An 18,812-nucleotide genomic window follows, 5' to 3' on the forward strand; every position below is an offset into this window, starting at 1 on the left:
TTACATGCGGTCACCTAGTCATGAGGACCCGTTACTTGTGACTCATCATCGCTGCCGGACGATCGACAGGCAGAGCGAGCCGAAGGAGCCGGAGCGGAGCTGGAGGATTAATGATCTGGGCTGGACACTGACGTCTCTCTCTCCTTCTCCCTTCCCTGAGAGAGACGAATAATCACATGAGAGGCGGAACGCCGGCCAAAACGCACAACACACACCAACCTCTCCTATAGGATCACATATTGACTGGGCTGGTGATTTACACCCCTACCGCAACGTACGAACGCACGTTTTCCCCCCCCACTGCGCGCAGCCCGATCGGCTGCCCTACAAACGCGCCAAAAGTAGCTCACGTACTTTTTTGGACATTGAACTTCACGCGTTTTTTTTTTTAACCGCATTTGTTGCACGTGTTTGGGGGGCCTGAATGGCGCCGCAAGCGCAACGCGCGTTTTTTTGCACCGTTTTTTTGTGAAGGAGCGCAAAAACACAGAGGCTGCGTTCACACCTACGCGGCGCGCTTATTCATTTTTTTAACGGCGCCGAAACACAGCGCGGCTGCACTCACGCTTACTGTTGCGTCATTCATTTTTTTTCAGCGTCGGTAAAAATTAATGGCGCAACACAGAATGTGCAACTTAGGCGTGAACGCAGACTCTGTGTTTTTGCGCTCCTTCGTGAAACGGGCAAAAAAAACACGCGTTGTGCTTGTGGCGCCATTTATTGGTAACGGCGCAAAAAAACACGTGGCAAGCGGACAGCGCATTTTCGCAAACAATTGCGCAACAATCACGGCAAACCACATCTCCTGAAGCTTGTCACATGAAAAATGGAGCGGGAGCTTCTATTTGGGGTGTCAAGCATTACGTGATGCGGTTTGTCGGGTGAAAAATTGCGTTAACATTTTTTGACAATTGCGGCAGAGCCACACTGCGTTTTCGGCGCCGTTAAAAATGAATGACGCAACAGTGAGCGCGCAACGTAGGCGTGAACGCAGCCTCAGTATTTTTGCGCTCCTTCATGAAACGGGCAAAAAACACACGTTACTCTTGCTGCGCCATTCATTGGTAACGGGCACTCAAAACATGTCACTGCCGCAATTGTCAAGCGATTTTAACACAATTTTTTTTCGCGCGGCAAACCGCATCACGTGAAGCTTGTCGCCCCCCAAAAAGAAGCTCCTGCTACACTTTTTGGGTGACAAGCTTCAGGAGATGTGGTTTGCCGCGGTTGTCGCGCAATTGTTTGCGAAAGTGCGTTGTCCGCTTGCCACGTATTCGGGTGCCGTTACCAATGAATGGCGCCGAAAGCCCAACGTGCGTTTTTATGCATGTTTTATTAAGGAGCGCAAAAACACTGAGGCTGCGTTCACGCCTACGCGTTTCCTAAGCCCCCTGTTCACATCTGGTGGGAATCGTCGCAATTTCCAAACCGCACTGCAATGCTGGCAAAACGCAGCACGCTCATTTTTTGCGTAATTTATTTTGAATGGCGCCAAAACGCAGTGTGTTTTTTTCCCGGGATTGTCGCACAATTGTTTGCGATAATGTGTCTGCCGCAATTGTCAAGCGATTTTAACGGAAAAAAAAATTTGCGCGGCAAACAGCGTCACGTGAAGCTTGTCGCCCCCCAAAAAGAAGCTCCTGCTCCATTTTTTGGGTGACAAGCTTCAGGAGATGTGGTTTGCCGCGAAAGTGCGTTGTCCGCTTGCCATGTGTTCGGGTGCCGTTACCAATGAATTGGCACTGATCGCTATAAAAATGCCAATGGTCCCAAAAACGTGTCAAAAGTGTCCGAAGTGTCCGTCATAATGTCGCAGTACCAAAAAAAAAAAAAACGCTGATCGCCGCCATTACTAGTAAAAAAAATATTAATAAAAATGCCATAAAAATATCCCCTATTTTGTAAACGCTATAACTTTTGCGCAAACCAATCAATAAATGCTTATTGCGATTTTTTTTTACCAAAAATAGGTAGAAGAATACGTATCGGCCTAAACTGAGGAAAAAAATTATTTTTATATATATTTTTGGGAGTATTTATTATAGCAAAAAGTAAAAAATATTATTTTTTTTCAAAATTGTCGCTCTATTTTTGTTTATAGCGCAAAAACTAAAAACCGCAGAGGTGATCAGATACCACCAAAAGAAAGCTCTATTTGTGGGGAAAAAAGGACGCCAATTTTGTTTGGGAGCCACGTCGCACGACCGCGCAATTGTCAGTTAAAGCGACGCAGTGCCGAATCGCAAAAGTGCTCTGGTCTTTGGGCAGCAATTTAAGTGGTTAAATTGCCGATTCCACCATTGATTCTAAATTTCCGATTCAGCCCTTGATTCTAAATCGCCAAATGTGAATGGTGTTTAAAGGCAAAAAAAAAAACATCACTTGCACGTTTAGGTGCGTTTAGCGCTTGAGCGTTCCTTCATCCCAATGGCCAGATTGAATTAATAATCTGGCCAATAGAAATTAATGAAAGCCCAAACACTTGATGCACGTAAATGCATTCGCAAAATGCGGCTTTAGGCACTTTTTTTTTAAACGCTGTTTTTCCAACCCTTGAACAAAGGTGTCAGGGGGGGGGGGGGGGGATCCAGCGTGCATGAGTCCATAATGGCACCGGCGCACATCTGTTAAATGGCAATGCGTTTCTCCGGGATCGCGTGTCGGGAAAGCGCACAATTTTGCATGCATTCCTGAAACGCAGGCATATGAATCTAGCCTAAGGCAGCTCTTCTGCTCACTGCGTCACCTACGTGACCACACCCCCCCCCCCAAGTCTGGTTCCTAGGATATTAATGAGCCCCGCCCACAGTGATTATTATCCTATTAAAGTTACACAAGATTTATAGAGTGCCGACAACCATACAAAGTTCATTACTCCTCCCTTTTTGTACAAAGGATCAGCACATCCTGAAACAAAGGGGTAGATTCACGTAGCTGCGCTTTAGCTTACGGCGGCGCAGCGTATCATATTTACGCTACGCCGCCGCAACTTACAGGAGCAAGTGCAGTATTCACAAAGCACTTGCTCCGTAAGTTGCGGCGGCGTAGCGTAAATGGGGCTGGCGTAAGCGCACAGAATTCAAATGTGGAAGGGGGGGGCGTGGTTTATGTAAATAGATGATGACCTGACGTGATTGACGTTTTCTACGAACGGCGCATGCGCCGTCCGTGTACATATCCCAGTGTGCATTGCTCCCGAGTACGCCGCAACGACGTATTGGTTTCGACGTGAACGTAAATTACGTCCAGCCCTATTCGCGAATGACTTACGCAAACGACGTAAAAAATTCAAATTTCGAAGCGGGAACGACGTCCATACTTAACATTGGCTGCGCCACCTAATAGCAGGAGCAACCTTACGCCGAACAAGCCTAACGTAAACTACGTAAATAAATTGCGCCGGGCGCACGTACGTTTGTGAATTGGCGTATCTAGGTAATTTGCATACTCTACGCCAAAAACAACGGGAGCGCCACCTAGCAGCCAGCGTGAGAATGCACCCTAAGATACGACGGCGTAAGAGAATTACGCCAGTCGGATCTTAGGCTAATGTCGGCGTATCTTGCATTCTGAATACAGAAAGTAGATACGCTGGCGCAGCTTTGAATTTACGCGGCGTATCTATGGATACGCCGGCGTAATTCTTTACTGAATCTAGCCCAAAGTATCCATCTAAACCTCCGCAAGTGCGACAGAGCCTCAAAACTAACACCGCACATCACCCTGAACTCACCATCCCCACTGTGAAACATGGTGGTGGCAGCATCATGTGGTGGGGATGCTTTTCTTCAGCAGGGACGGGGAAGCTGATCAGAGTTGATGGGAAGATGGATGGAGCCAAATACAGGACAATCTTAGAAGAAAACCAGTTAGGCCCCGTACACACGGCCGAGGAACTCGACGTGCCAAGCACGTCGAGTTCCTCGTCGAGTTCTGGGATGAAGCCGCCGAGGAGCTCGGCGGGCCGCCTTCTCCCATAGAACAACGAGAAAATAGAGAACATGTTCTCTATTTTCTCGTCGAGCTCCTCGGCGGCTCCATCGAGCCAAAACTGTACAGACGACAGAGTTTCTCGGCAGAATCCGGGTTTTGACCGAGTTTCTCGGTGAATTCTGCCGAGAAACTCTGTCGTGTGTACGGGGCCTTAGAGTCTGCAAAAGACTTGAGACTGGGGCGGAGGTTCACCTTCCAGCAGGACAACGACCCTAAACATACAGCCAGAGCTACAATGGAAGGTTTGGATCAAAGTCTATTCATGTGTTAGAATGGCCCAGTCACAGTCCAGACCTAAATCCCATTGAGAATCTGTAGCAAGACTTGAAAATTGCTGATCACAGACGCTCTCCATCCAATCTGACAGAGCGTGAGATATTTTACAAAGAAGAAGAATGGGCAGAAATGTCCCTCTATAGATGTGCAAAGCTGGTAGAGACCCCCCCAAAATAGTGGGGTAGATTCAGGTACCTTTGCGCAGTTTTTACGGAGGCGCAGGGCAACGTTTTTGCCCTGCGCCCCCACAAATTTTCTGCGCTACCCGCGATTCACGGAGCAGTAGCTCCGTAAATTGCGTGGGCGCTCCGGCAAAATGCCCGGCGTAAGCGCGCGCAATTTAAATGATCCCGTAGGGGGCGGGAATCATTTAAATTAGGCGCGTTCCCGCGCCGATCGTAGAGCGCATGCTCTGTCGGGAAACTTTCCCGACGTGCATTGCGGCAAATGACGTCGCAAGGACGTCATTTGCTTCAAAAGTGAACGTGAATGGCGTCCGGCGCCATTCACGATTCACTTACGCAAACTACGTAAAGTTCAAATTTCGCAATGCGGGAACGACGGGTATACGTAACATTGGCTGCCCCTGCTAATAGCAGGGGCAGCCTTACGCGAAAACCGCCGTACGCAAACGACGTAAACTGCGTACGCAGGGCTCGCGTAACGTTGTGAATCGGAGTTAGTATGCAATTTGCATACTATACGCTGAGCACAACGGGAACGCCACCTAGCGGCCATCGCAAGAATGCAGCCTAAGATATGCGGGCATAAGAGCCTTATGCCACGCATATCTTAGGCTGCCGTCGGCGTAACGAGGTTCCTGAATCAGGAGCATTCGTTACGCCGGCGCAAGTAAGCAATTGCGCTGCGTAACTATGGTTACGCAGGCGCAATTGCTCTCTGAATCCGGGCCAGTGTGTATTAGAGTGTAAGCTCCTCTGGTGCAGAGACTGATGTGACTGGCTCAGTGTTCTCTGTACAGCGCTGCGGTATATGTCAGAGCCATGCGAGGAATTTAATAAATGTGCGTTGCGTATTATTTGTGCGGTTTTATTTGCGTTCTTTATGAATGTTTTGTTTGTCTGGAGCGGTTTATGACCTCTGTTATTCGGATTCTACATTTATTATTGATTGCTCTGAACAGAATTCCAATAAAACATAAAAAATCCACTAAATCTGATTTATAACGGATCACTCTAAGTTACGATCCCTCAGACCTCCCTGGAACTCCTCTATACACTCCGATCACCCGCAGGACGTGTGGGCTGACTGGCAATGTTCTCTCTCCGAGGGGGGAATCAATCTCCGGAGGAGAGAGATCAGAAGATGAGGCAATCCTCCCACTGCAGGCACCACTGCGCCAATCCTACCCCAGAGCACCCACCACTGCGCCAATCCTACCCCAGAGCACCCACCACTGCGCCAATCCTACCCCAGAGCGTCCACCACTCCGCCAATCCTACCCCAGAGCACCCACCACCGCCCCAATCCTACCCCAGAGCACCCACCACTCCGCCAATCCTACCCCAGAGCACCCACCACTGCGCCAATCCTACCCCAGAGCACCCACCACTGCGCCAATCCTACCCCAGAGCACCCACCACTGCGCCAATCCTACCCCAGAGCACCCACCACTCCGCCAATCCTACCCCAGGACACCCACCACTCCGCCAATCCTACCCCAGGTCACCCACCACTCCACCAATCCTACCCCAGAGCACCCACCACTCCCCCAATCCTACCCCAGGTCACCCACCACTCCGCCAATCCTACCCCAGGTCACCCACCACTCCACCAATCCTACCCCAGAGCACCCACCACTCCGCCAATCCTACCCCAGAGACCCCACCACCGCCCCAATCCTACCCCAGAGCACCCACCACTCCCCCAATCCTACCCCAGGTCACCCACCACTCCGCCAATCCTACCCCAGGTCACCCACCACTCCACCAATCCTACCCCAGAGCACCCACCACTCCGCCAATCCTACCCCAGAGACCCCACCACCGCCCCAATCCTACCCCAGAGCACCCACCACTCCGCCAATCCTAGCCCAGGTCACCCACCACTGCGCCAATCCTACCCCAGGTCACCCACCACTCCACCAATCCTACCCCAGAGCACCCACCACTCCGCCAATCCTACCCCAGGTCACCCACCACTGCGCCAATCCTACCACAGAGCACTCAGCACTCCGCCAATCCTACCCCAGAGCACCCACCACTGCGCCAATCCTACCCCAGAGCACCCACCACTGCGCCAATCCTACCCCAGGTCACCCACCACTGCGCCAATCCTACCCCAGAGCACCCACCACTCCGCCAATCCTACCCCAGAGCACCCACCACTGCGCCAATCCTACCCCAGGTCACCCACCACTCCGCCAATCCTACCCCAGAGCACCCACCACTCTGCCAATCCTACCCCAGAGCACCCACCACTCCGCCAATCCTACCCCAGAGCACCCACCACTCCTATCCCAGAGCACCCACCACTCCGCCAATCCTACCCCAGATCGCCAATCGCCCACCTCACAAGTCACTCTTCTTATGCTGCACACTCTCTATACTTTGCAGATCAGTACAATGGAGGATATAGAAGTAAATAATAACAGGAAACCATATCTGCCCCATGTACACCCTGACCTCCATCTCCCGCGGAATCATTACTTTCCCGAGGGAGCATGCGCTCTACGCTCGGCGCGGGAACGCGCCTAATTTAAATGATTCCCGCCCCCTACGGGATCATTTAAATTGCGTGCTCTTGCGCCGGGAATTTTGCCGGCACGCCCGCGCAATTTACGGAGCTTATGCTCCGTGAATCGAGGGCAGCACAAAAAAATTGCGGGGGCGCAGGGCAAAATCGTTGCCCTGCGCCTCCGTAATAAATGCGCAAATCTCTTTGAATCCGGCCCAGTATTTATATCATTCTATCTATCTATCCCATATATATCTCTTTCACTATCTCTCTATATCTACCCAGAGATACACATACAGGAATGGAGTGTTCTGCCTGATGCCGGCACAGCTGGGATGTCTCCCGGAGAACATTCTCCATCCTCAGACTAGTTCTCTGTGTGTCGGTGTTCCTCTCTGGATGTTATTATGGGATGGTGGCAGATGGCTGAGTGCCCCGGTCATTGTGCAGCCATGTACAGTACATTCAATAAAGCGCGGAGTGGGCGCCCGCGGGAGAAGGTCGCCCTCTCACACCTGCGCTCCTCTCTGCACCGCCATGGATCGCTGTCCTGAGTGCAGCCGCACCAGCTGTGTCATCTAATGACTGCCTGGCAGCCTGACAACATACACCGGTGATAATAGTACTCCAGAGCCGGATCATCCACAAGGCAAACTGGGCAGGAGCCTGGGGCCCCCACTAAGGCTTAATGTACACGTGAGGTTTTAAAACCTCTCCTTAACGAGTGAACTAGACAGATATAGGTAGATTCACATACAATGGCCTAACTTTAGGGCGGCCTAGCCTAGCCTGTTTAGGCTACGCCGCCGTAAATTAGTTAGGCTAGTAGTGAATTACAATCTACTTACCTGCTAATCTACGGCGGCGTAGCCTAAAACGAGCGGGCGTAAGGGCGCCTAATTCAAATTGCTTGGAGGGGGGCGTGTTGTATGGAAATGAGGCTTGACCTCACGTTTTTTGACGTTTTTTTGGCTACTGCGCATGCGCCGGGCGACTACATTTCCCAGTGCGCATTGCGGCTAAGTACGCCGTACGGGCCTATTGATTTCAACGTGGACGTAAACGACGTAACTCCCGATTCGCGGACGACTTACGCAAAAATTTCGAACCTTGCGGCGGGAACGGCGGCCATACTTTAACATTGTTATTCCACCTCATAGGTGGAATAACTTTAGGCCGCCTAAGGCCTTACAGAAACGACGTAATTCGATGGCGTAGGCCTGGCGTACGTTCGTGAATCAGCGTATCCCCTCATTTACATAATGTACGCCGGCCGCAATGGAAGCGCCACCTAGCGGCCATCAGAAACATTGCAAGCTAAGATAGAACGGCGCAAGTCGGCCTATCTTCGCTTTGTTTAAGCGTATCTCTGTTTGAGCATACGCTTAAACAAACGCCGGCGTAGATTCAGAGTTAGGTCGGCGTATCTACTGATAAGCCGGCCTAACTCTTTGTGAATCTACCTAATAGTAACCAATGTTTAAAAACGTCCGTTTTGCCACGTTTACATGCCGCGTTTACGTTTAGAATCTTTTTTTTTTTTAAATAGTCACCCACCCCCCCGGCCCCCTCACGCCACCCTTTGGTGCTTCTCCAGGCTCGCCCGTGCAATCGGCGAGCCAAAGAAGGAATCAGTAGCCGCCAGAAGTTGATCATAGAGATGACCGGTCCCCAGTCATCCCTATGACCCTCGGTGGCCCGAGTGCGACGTTATGACGTCACGTCCGGGTCGGCCGATGTAAGCAATGCATCTTGGCCTTTCCAGACTGGAGGAGAGATGTGGGGGTCTTATAGAGCCCCCACATCTCTCCATAAAGAGGACCTGTCACACACTGGGCCAGATCCACATACAATTGCATCGGCGTAGCGTATCAGAGATACACTACGCCGCCGTACCTTACCTGGCGTATATTCGAATCCTCAGCGAGTTCGCGCCTTAAGTTACGGCGGCGTAGTGTATTTCTGGCGGCGGATTTGAAATTGGGCGGGTTGGGGGCGGGTTTCATTTGAATGAAGCGCGTCCCCGCGCCGAATGAACTGCGCATGCGTCGTCCCGAAATTTCCGGCCGTGCATTGCGCTAAATGACGTCGCTAGGAGGTCATTTTTTTAACTTAGACGTGAGTTACATCCATCCCTATTCACGGACGACTTACGCAAAAAAAAAATCAAATTTCGACGCGGGACCGACGGCCATACTTAACATGGCAATTCTATCTATACGCCACAAAATACCAGCTTTAACTATACGCCGGAAAAAGCCGACTACAGACGACGTTAGAAAATGCGACGGCCGCGCGTATGTTCGCGGATCGTCATAAATCGCTAATTTGCATACCCAACGCGGAAAACGCCACCCAGCGGACGCCGAAGAATTGCATCTTAGATCCGAAGGCGTACGAAGACGTACACCTGTCGGATCAAACCCAGAAGCCGTCGTATCTTGGTTTGAGGATTCAAAACAACGATACGACGCGGGAAATTTGAAAGTACGCCGGCGTATCAGTAGATACGCCGGCGTACTTCTTCTGTGGATCTGGCCCAGTGTTCCTATTACAAGGGATGTTTACAGAATTAAAAGTGATTAAAAAAAAGAATAATTAGAAAATCTGAAAGAATAACAAACTAATAATAACTATTAAATTATAGGTATTGGAATTTTGAAATTAAAAAATTTGTAAATTTGAAAATCCAAAAATAAGAAAGAAAATCTGAAAATTAATTTGAAAGAATAACTAATTAATAATAACTAACTATTAAATTATAAAGTATTGGAATTTCCTTTCAAATTTGGCTGTTAGTGAACGTAACGAATACGAATTTATCCGAAGTTACGAATTATCCGAAATAAGGAATCCCGCATCTAAACAAATGGAACATAACAAATTAATAATAATAATAATAATAACAATAATAATAATAAAACCTTTTTATTATTATTATTATTATTATTTATTATTAATTTCAATTTCAATTCCAATACATATATAGCCAGATTCACGTAGGGCGGCGTATGTATGAGCTGGCGTAGCGTATCGTATTTACGCTATGCCGCCGTAAGTTAGAGAGGCAAGTGCTGTATTCACAAAGCACTTGCGTCCTAAGTTACGGCGGCGTAGCGTAAATGTGCCGGCGTGAGCGCGCCTAATTTAAATTGGGAAGAGGTGGGCGTGTTTTATGTTAATAAAGCATGACCCCACGTAATTGACGTTTTGAACGTACGGCGCATGCGCCGTCTGTGGACGTATCCCAGTGCGCATGCGTCGGATAGAATGCCTAAGATACGTCGAACACTGCCTACGACGTGAACGTAACTTACACACAGCCCTATTCGCGTACGACTTACGCAAACGACGTAAAAAGATACGCCTGTTCCGACGTCCATACTTTGCATGGGCTGCGCCACCTAGAGAGCAGCTTTATCTTTACGCCGGCGTATGTAAATAATTGCGACGGGCAAGTGTACGTTCGAATGAATAGGCGTATCTCGCTGATTTACGCATTTTAGGCGTAAATCAGCGTACACGCCCCTAGTGGCCGGCGTAATTAGTCAGCTAAGATACGACGGCGCCCGCTTAAACACACTTAATACACTTAAATGTACGACGGCGCAGATTCAGAGTTACGACGGCGTATCTACTGATACGCCGGCGTAACCCTCTCTGAATCTGGCTAATAATTTAATAGTTAGTTATTATTAGTTAGTTATTTTCAAATTTTCTTTCTTATTTTTGGATTTACGAATTTTCAAATTTACTAATTTCTTTTAGACTTACGAATTTACGAATTGCGATCATAACAAATGACCCGAAAAACAAAAACAAAAAAACAAATGAAACGAAAACGAACATATTTTTCGGCAGTGCACATGTCTACTTGTAACCCGCCCAGCCACTGCGCCGCGTAGTTACCTTTATCCTTCTTTCACTTTTCGGACTGGTATTCTCATTATCATTATGATTTTGTACGGCTTACTCCTGGCCAGCGAATGGCAAGCCTAGTCGCAGAAAATATGTGACCGCGAGGAGTGGGAGTGGAGGGGGGGTCTATTCTTAGCTGCTACTACAGGTCCCTGACACGGCCGGGCTCGCGCTCCGCATTCCAGAGTCCCCCCCCCAAACACGTCAGAGCTGTCAGCCGTCATGTTCCTGTCACTCCAACTCAAGTGTGCCCCTGAGCTCAGCAAAAGAAAGGGCGCCGTCTGACATCACAGAGCGATGAGAGAATGGAATGTCTTTACGCATGTTTGCCGTGACCCCTCTGACATCCATTACCGGTCAGGCACAAGCATTCCACAGGTGCGATGCGCCACCTGAGACACCAGGAGTGCCCCCAAGACACCAGGAGCGCCCCGCTGAGACTCTAGAAGCCCCCCTCCAGACACCAGTAGCGCCCTCCTGAAACACCAGAAGTGCCCTCCAGACACCAGTAGTGCTCCCCTGAGACACCAGAAATGCCCCCCTGAGACGCCAGGAGCGCCCCCTCCCCAAGACACCAGTAGTGCCCCCTAAGACACCAAGAGTGCCCCCCCCTGAGACACTAGGAGCGCCCTCACAGAGACACCAGCAGCACCCTTCCTTCGAGACACTAGGAGAGGCCCCCTGTGACAAACCAGGAGCGCCCCGCTGAGACACTAGAAGCACCCCTCCAGACACCAGTAGCGCCCTCCTGAGACACCAGAAGTGCCCTCCAGACACCAGTAGTGCTCCCCTGAGACACCAGGAGCACCCCCCCCCCCCCGAGACACCAGTAGTGCCCCCTGAGACACTAGGAGCGCCCTCACAGAGACACCAGCAGCACCCTTCTTTCGAGACACTAGGAGAGGCCCCCTGTGACACACCAGGAGCGCCCCGCTGAGACTCTGAAGCGCCCCTCCAGACACCAGTAGCGCCCTCCTGAGACACCAGAAGTGCCCTCCAGACACCAGTAGTGCTCCCCTGAGACACCAGGAATGCCCCCCTGAGACACCAGGAGCGCCCCCCCGAGACACCAGTAGTGCCCCCCCTGAGACACCAAGAGTGTCCCCCGAGACGCTAGGAGCGCCCCCACAGAGACACCAGCAGCTCCCTTCCTTCGAGACACCAGGAGCACCCCCCGTGAGACACTAGTAGAGGCCCCCCGTGACACACCAAGAGCGCCCCCCAGACACCAGGACCACCCCCCTGAGACACCAGGAGTGCCCTACCCCCTCCAGACACCAGGAGCGCCCCTCACCAGTGGATGAGAGGGAGCCCAAAAATTGATTGTGGGTTTTGTTTTATTTCCAAAAAGCCGCCAATGATTTTTTTCTCTCTCGGACGGAAAACTAAAAGGGGCTTATTATAGTCCTCTGCTTGTTTTCTACAAATTTAAAGGATAAGTCCACCCCAAAATGTTAAAAAAAAAAACATTTTTAGGGTAAAATGGGGAGGAGTTAGGACCTTTTCTGGGTTTTTACTGCTATCCGGGGGTTCCAATAGAGAGATGTGTCCTCACTTCCTGTCTGGCAAAAATGTTGTCACCAGGACAGGAAGTGAGGACAAATCTCTCAATCATAACCCCGGGGAAATCTCCAACACAGACAGAAATACAAAGGCTTTCCTTAACCCCACTCAATACTGGACACTTTTACCCCCTCCCTTCCGCAGGCCAATCTTTCAGCACGGTCACACTTTGAATGACAATTGCGCCGTAATGCAACACTGTACTCATATTAAATTTGTATCGTTTTTTTTTATTTTATGCAGATAGAGCTTTCTGTTGGTCCCCCTCCGCCCCAAAGCACCCCTCTTGTGGTTTACTTTTTGACACTTTTTTTTTAGTGAATGGGTAGGGGTACAACATACCCAATACTTATTCACACGGGGGAGATCTGGGGGCCCGCTTGTTAAAGGGGGCTTCCAGATTCCAATAAACCCCCGCCTGCAGACCCCAACAACCACCAGCATTGTCGGAAAAAGTCCCTTGCCCCCATCAACATGGGGACAAGGTGCTTTGGGGTGGGGGCACAGAACACCCACCCTCCTATGTTGAGGGCATGTGGCCTGGTATGGTTAGGGGGGGACTTGTTTGTCGCCTACCTTTCCTGACCTGCTGGGCTGCATGCCTGGATAAGGGTCTGGCATGGATTTGGGGGGGGGGGGGGCCACAACTTTTTTTTTTTGGTGTGGGGGTTCCCCTTCAAATTCATACCAGACCCGAAGGGAAAGCCATTTCTTTTTCCGAATTGTCAGCGATTCTTTTTTTTTATTTTTTATATTCAGCTGACAGCTGATGACTCATCGGTTGCTAAGGACGCGGCTGCTAACTTCCCGACCCACTCCTTAGCAACCAGCTACAGTATATACAGTGGGGCAGATCCACAGAGCGAGTACGCCGGCGTATCTACTGATACGCCGGCGTACTTTCAAATTTCCCGCGTCGTATCTTTAGTTTGAATCCTCAAACCAAGATACGACGGCATCTGGGTTCGATCCGACAGGTGTATGGCTTCGTACCCCTTCGGATCTTAGATGCAATACTTCGGCGTCCGCTGGGTGGAGTTCTCGTCGTTTTCCGCGTAGAGTATGCAAATTAGCTATTTCCGACGATCCACGAACGTACGCGCGGCCGTCGCATTCTCTTACGTCGTCTCTAGTCGCCTTTTTCCGGCATATAGTTAAAGCTGGTGTTTTGCGGCGTATAGATAGACTTGCCATGTTAAGTACGGCCGTCGTTCCCGCGTTTATTTTGAATTTTTTTTTTTGTGTGTGTAAGTCGTCCGTGAATCGGGTTGGACGTAATTCAAGTCTATGTTAAAAAAAATGACGTCCTTGTATTCATGGATTTGAATTCCGTGCCGTTACGCCGCTTGAGATACACTACGCCGCCATAACTTACGGCGCAAATTCTTTATGGATTCGATTTAAAGCCAGGTAAGGTACGGCGGCATAGCGTATCTCGGATACGATGCGCCGGGGCAGATCTTTGTGGATCTGCCCCCTTGTCTTTTAAAGCCGCTAGGCGGCGCGCGCACACCGCTGCGTTACTGGAAACACGATGCGTGTGGCCGGCGGCCGCGATGGCCGCCGGGCACCCGCGATTGCCCAGTAACTGAGCAGGACCGTGGATCTCTGTGTGTAAACACAGAGATCCACATCCTGTCAGGGAGAGGAGACAGATGCTGTGTCCCTTGTACATAGGGACACAGATCGGTCACCTCCCCAGTCAGTCCCCTCCCCCTACAGTTAGAATCACTGTAGTGTTAACCCCTTCCCTGCCAGTCACATTTATACAGTAATCAGTGCATTAATATAGCACTGTTCACTGCATATAAATGACAATGGTCCCAAAAATGTGTCAAAAGTGTCCGATGAGTCCGCCATAATGTCGCAGTCCCAATAAAAAAATCGCAGATCGCCGCCATTACTAGTAAAAAAATAAAAATAAAAAAAATATATATAAAAAAAATATATAATTTTGTCCCCTATTTTGTAGGTAACCAGTCACCATACGCTTATTGCGATTTTTTTTTACCAAAAATATGTAGAAGAATACATATTGGCCTAAACTGAGAACATTTTTTTTTTTTTTTTAAATGTGATATTTATTATAGCAAAAAGTCAAAAATATTGGGCCAGATCCACAGTGAGAGTACGCCGGAGTATCTACTGATACTCCGGCGTACTTTCAAATTTCCCGCGTCGTATCTTTAGTTTGAATCCTCAAACCAAGATACGACGGCATCTGGGTTTGATACGACAGGCGTACGGCTTCGGATCTTAGATGCAATACTTCGGTGTCCGCTGGGTGGAGTTTGCGTCGTTTTCCGCGTCGGGTATGCAAGTTAGCTTTTTCCAAAGATCCACGAACGTACGCGCGGCCGTTGCATTCTCTTACGTCGTCTCTAGTCGGCTTTTTCCGGCGTATAGTTAAAGCTGCTGTTTTGCGGTGTATAGTTAGACTTGCCATGTTAAGTATGGCCGTCGTTCCCTCGTTTATTTTGAATTTTTTTTTTTTTTTTTGCGCAAGTCGTCCGTGAATCGGGATGATAGTAATTCACGTCTAAGTTAAAAAAAATGGCGTCCTTGCGACGTCATTTAGCACAATGCACGGCGGGAAATTTAGGGACGGCGCCTGCGCTGTTCATTCGGCGCGGGGACGCGCTTCATTTAAATGAAACACGCCCCCTAATCACCGATTTGAATTCCGCCGCCAGAGATACACTACGCCGCCGTAACTTACGGCGCGAAAAGTTTGTGGATTCGATGTCTGGCAAAGTAAGTTACAGCGGCGTAGCGTATCTCCCATACGCTGCGCCGGTGCAGATCTCTGTGGATCTGCCACTATAAGTATATAAAATAAAATAAAAATTAAATTAAAATTACGGGGGTGACTCAGAAAAAAATAAAACCGCCTTGTTATTGCGAATGACAGACCGCGCATTCTATGTCACTTTTTTTTCGTCCACCTACTCAGAGGCGTCCTTTAAACTTCAATAGTTTTTTAAGCCTCCTTCGGCTCGCACGTCATATTTCATTATTTACTTTCACCTTTAGGCATCAAATGAGAGAAAAGCAAAAAGAAACAAAAAAAAAAACAAAAAAACTGCGATTGTGGCGGCGGTGGATTTTGGAGCGCTCTCATACCTGTAGGCTGAGAACAATACACGCTGCAAAAGATTTCTTCATCTTATTTGAATGCCAGCTGTCAGCGCAATGATTAAGCCGTCTGCTGAAGCGGCTGAAGGGGAACGGCGCTTATAAACTTCCCTGAATATTAAAGACGCCGATGTTGTTCCTCCCGGTACAGAATACGCAGATTTTTTTTTATTTATTTTTTTTGTTTCGTATAAACCTATTAAACGTCTCGCGGCATTTCCACCGGGCTCGGGGAATAGCGGAGTGTTCCTAAACGGATATTTACAGATGCAATTATTAAATATCTTGTCGCTAAATATCTCGGATGGCATTAAATCATGAGGAGCTTTGCTTTCTTTCTCTTTTTTATTTTTTTTTTCATACGTGATAATTTAATATGATTTTTAAAGCGGGTGGATTAGAGCCAGCTCTAGCTGTGAGCGCGCCGAAGGTAACAAAGTGTTTTTTTTATTTATTTATTTTTAAAAATAAATAAATAACAACATGTTTTATTTGTTTTCTGCAGGAAATATACAAATAAAAATAGAGAGAGAGAGAGAGAAAGAAAAAGATACAATATAATATACAGAATATAGATTATCAATCATATTATTTTCCTGCAGAAAACAAATAAAAAGTCTTGTTATTTATATGTAGTTACATAGTTGGTAAGGCCGAAAAAAAAACAATAGTCCATCCATTTCAACATAAATACACACACAAATTTTGTATTTATTTCTACAATAACATATATATATATATATATATATATATATATATATATATATATATATATATATATATATATATATATATAATTACACATAAATACACACACACATTTTTTAAATGTATTTATTTCTAAAATTATATATAATTTTAGAAATAAATACATTTAAAAAATGTGTGTGTGTAATTATGTGTAAATATAAATAATAATAAAAAAAAATATATATATATATATATTATTTTAGAAATAAATACAAAATGTGTGTGTGTATTTATGTATATATATATATATATATATATATATATATTTTATACTTTTTGGTAATATTTTGTGTATACAGAATGTTATTTTTAATTATTTATTTCTAAAACAATATAGTTTTCTATTAATTTTAAATATAAATATATATATATATATATATATATATATATATATATATATATATATACACATACATAAATATATATATATATATATATATATATATATATATATATATATATATATATATATATATATATATATATATATATATTTAAAATTAATAGAAAAATATATTGTTTTAGAAATAAATAATTAAAAATAACGTTCTGTATACACAAAATATTACCAAAAAGTATAATATATATATATATATATATATATATATATATATATATATATATATATATATATATATATATATATATATATATATATATATATATATATATATATATATATATATACATAAATACACACACACATTTTGTATTTATTTCTAAAATAATATATATTTTTTTTTTTATTTGTTTTTAAAATAATATATATATTTATTTAAAATCAATAGAAAAATATATTATTTTAGAAATAAATAAATGATAATAAAAAATACTTTACACTATACACTATGGGCCAGATTCACGTAGAATTCCGGCGGCGTAACGTATCCCATTTACGTTACACCGCCGCAAGTTTTCAGCGCAAGTGCTTGATTCACAAAGCACTTGTCTGTAAACTTGCGGCGGCGGCGTAACGTAAATCCGTCCGGCGCAAGCCCGCCTAATTCAAATGGGGAGTGTATCATTTAAATTAGGCGCGTTCCCGCGCCGAACGTACTGCGCGTGCTCCGTTTTGTAATTTCCCGCTGTGCTTTGCGCAAAATGACGTCGCACCGACGTAATTTTTTGAACGGCGACGTGCCTTACGTCCTTTCCTATTCCCGGACGACTTACGCAAAAAAAAAAAATCCAAAATTCGACGCGGGAACGACGGCCATACTTTAACATGGTTAGTCTAAATATAAGCCATTGAAATACCATCCGTAACTTTACGACGGGAAAAGCCGACGTAAGAGAATGCAACGAACGCGTGTAGCTTTGTGGATCGCCGTAAACAGCTAATTAGCATACCCGACGCGGAAAACGACGCAAACTCCACCCAGCAGGCGCCGAAGTATTACATCCTAAGATCCGAAGGCGTATGAAGCCGTACGCCTGTCGGATCTTAGCCGAATGCCGTCGTATCTTTGTTTGAGAATTCAAAATAAAGATACGACGCAGCAAATTTGAAAGTACGCCGGCGTATCAGAAGATACGCCGGCGTACTCTCACTGTGAATCTGGCCCTATATTACCAAAAGTATTGGGACGCCTGCCTTTACGCGCACATGAACTGTAATAGCATCCCAGTCTTAGTCCGTAGGGTTCAATATTGAGTTGGTTCCGCCCTTTGCAGCTAGAACAGTTTCAACTCTTCTGGGAAGGCCGTCCACAAGGTTTAGGAGTGTGTCTATGGGAATGTTTGACCATTCTTCCAGAAGAGCATTTGTGAGGTCAGGCACAGTGCACAAAGCAAGGTCCATAAAGACATGGATAAGCGAGTTTCGGGTCGGGGAACTTGACTGGCCTGCACAGAGTCCTGACCTCAACCCAATAGAACACCTTTGGGGTGAATAAGAGTGGACATTGCGAGCCAGGCCTTCTCACCCAACATCAGTGCCTGACCTCACAAATGCTCTTCTGGAAGAATGGTCAAACATTCCCATAGACACCCTCCTAAACCTTGTGGACAGCCTTCCCAGAAGAGGTGAAGCTGTTATAGCTGCAAAGGGCGGGGCCAACTCAATATTGAACCCTACGGACTAAGACTGGGATGCCATTAAAGTTCATGTGTGTGTAAAGGCAGGCGTCCCAAAACTTTTGGTAATATAGTGTATGTGAAATATGGTGGCAGGTCCACTTTAGCCCTACCGTGTCCCTTTCCCAACCTAAAGCATTAACAGGGGGCCGGTCCTCTCCAAAAAAAAAATCCTAAATGTCCTATTATTCTCACACCGTGCAATCTGAAATATGAAAATGAAATTTTGCTTATGGAAAGCGGAGGGGGCCGCCGCAGTGTTGTTTCCAGTCGGCCCAATAACGCCTTAAAGCTCCATCGCTTGTGTTTGCTCAGCGCACATCTATAGTCTATAGCGAGAGTATCTGGTATAGGATCCTGTCCTAGGGAGTGAAGGGGTTAATCCCTGCCTGCCGAATCCAGCC

At 46.8% G+C, this 18,812-nt stretch overlaps 1 protein-coding gene across 4 annotated transcripts in view; it reads right to left on the reverse strand.

Moving 5' to 3' along the window:
- The window catches only part of CNTFR (ciliary neurotrophic factor receptor), a 504,096-nt gene that overhangs the window by 309,257 nt on the left and 176,027 nt on the right, over positions 1-18,812 (reverse strand). Inside the window, exon 1 of one of the 4 annotated variants that reach the window (XM_040335630.1) lies at positions 15-105. The exons of the other annotated variants lie outside the window; for them this stretch is intronic. The gene's annotated coding sequence lies outside the window, so the exon portion shown is untranslated. Of the gene's footprint in view, positions 1-14; positions 106-18,812 lie in introns of those variants that run through there. 4 annotated transcript variants of the gene reach the window in all.

Source organism: Rana temporaria, chromosome 1 (assembly GCF_905171775.1).
Source record: "Rana temporaria chromosome 1, aRanTem1.1, whole genome shotgun sequence".
Classification (NCBI taxonomy): domain Eukaryota; kingdom Metazoa; phylum Chordata; class Amphibia; order Anura; family Ranidae; genus Rana; species Rana temporaria.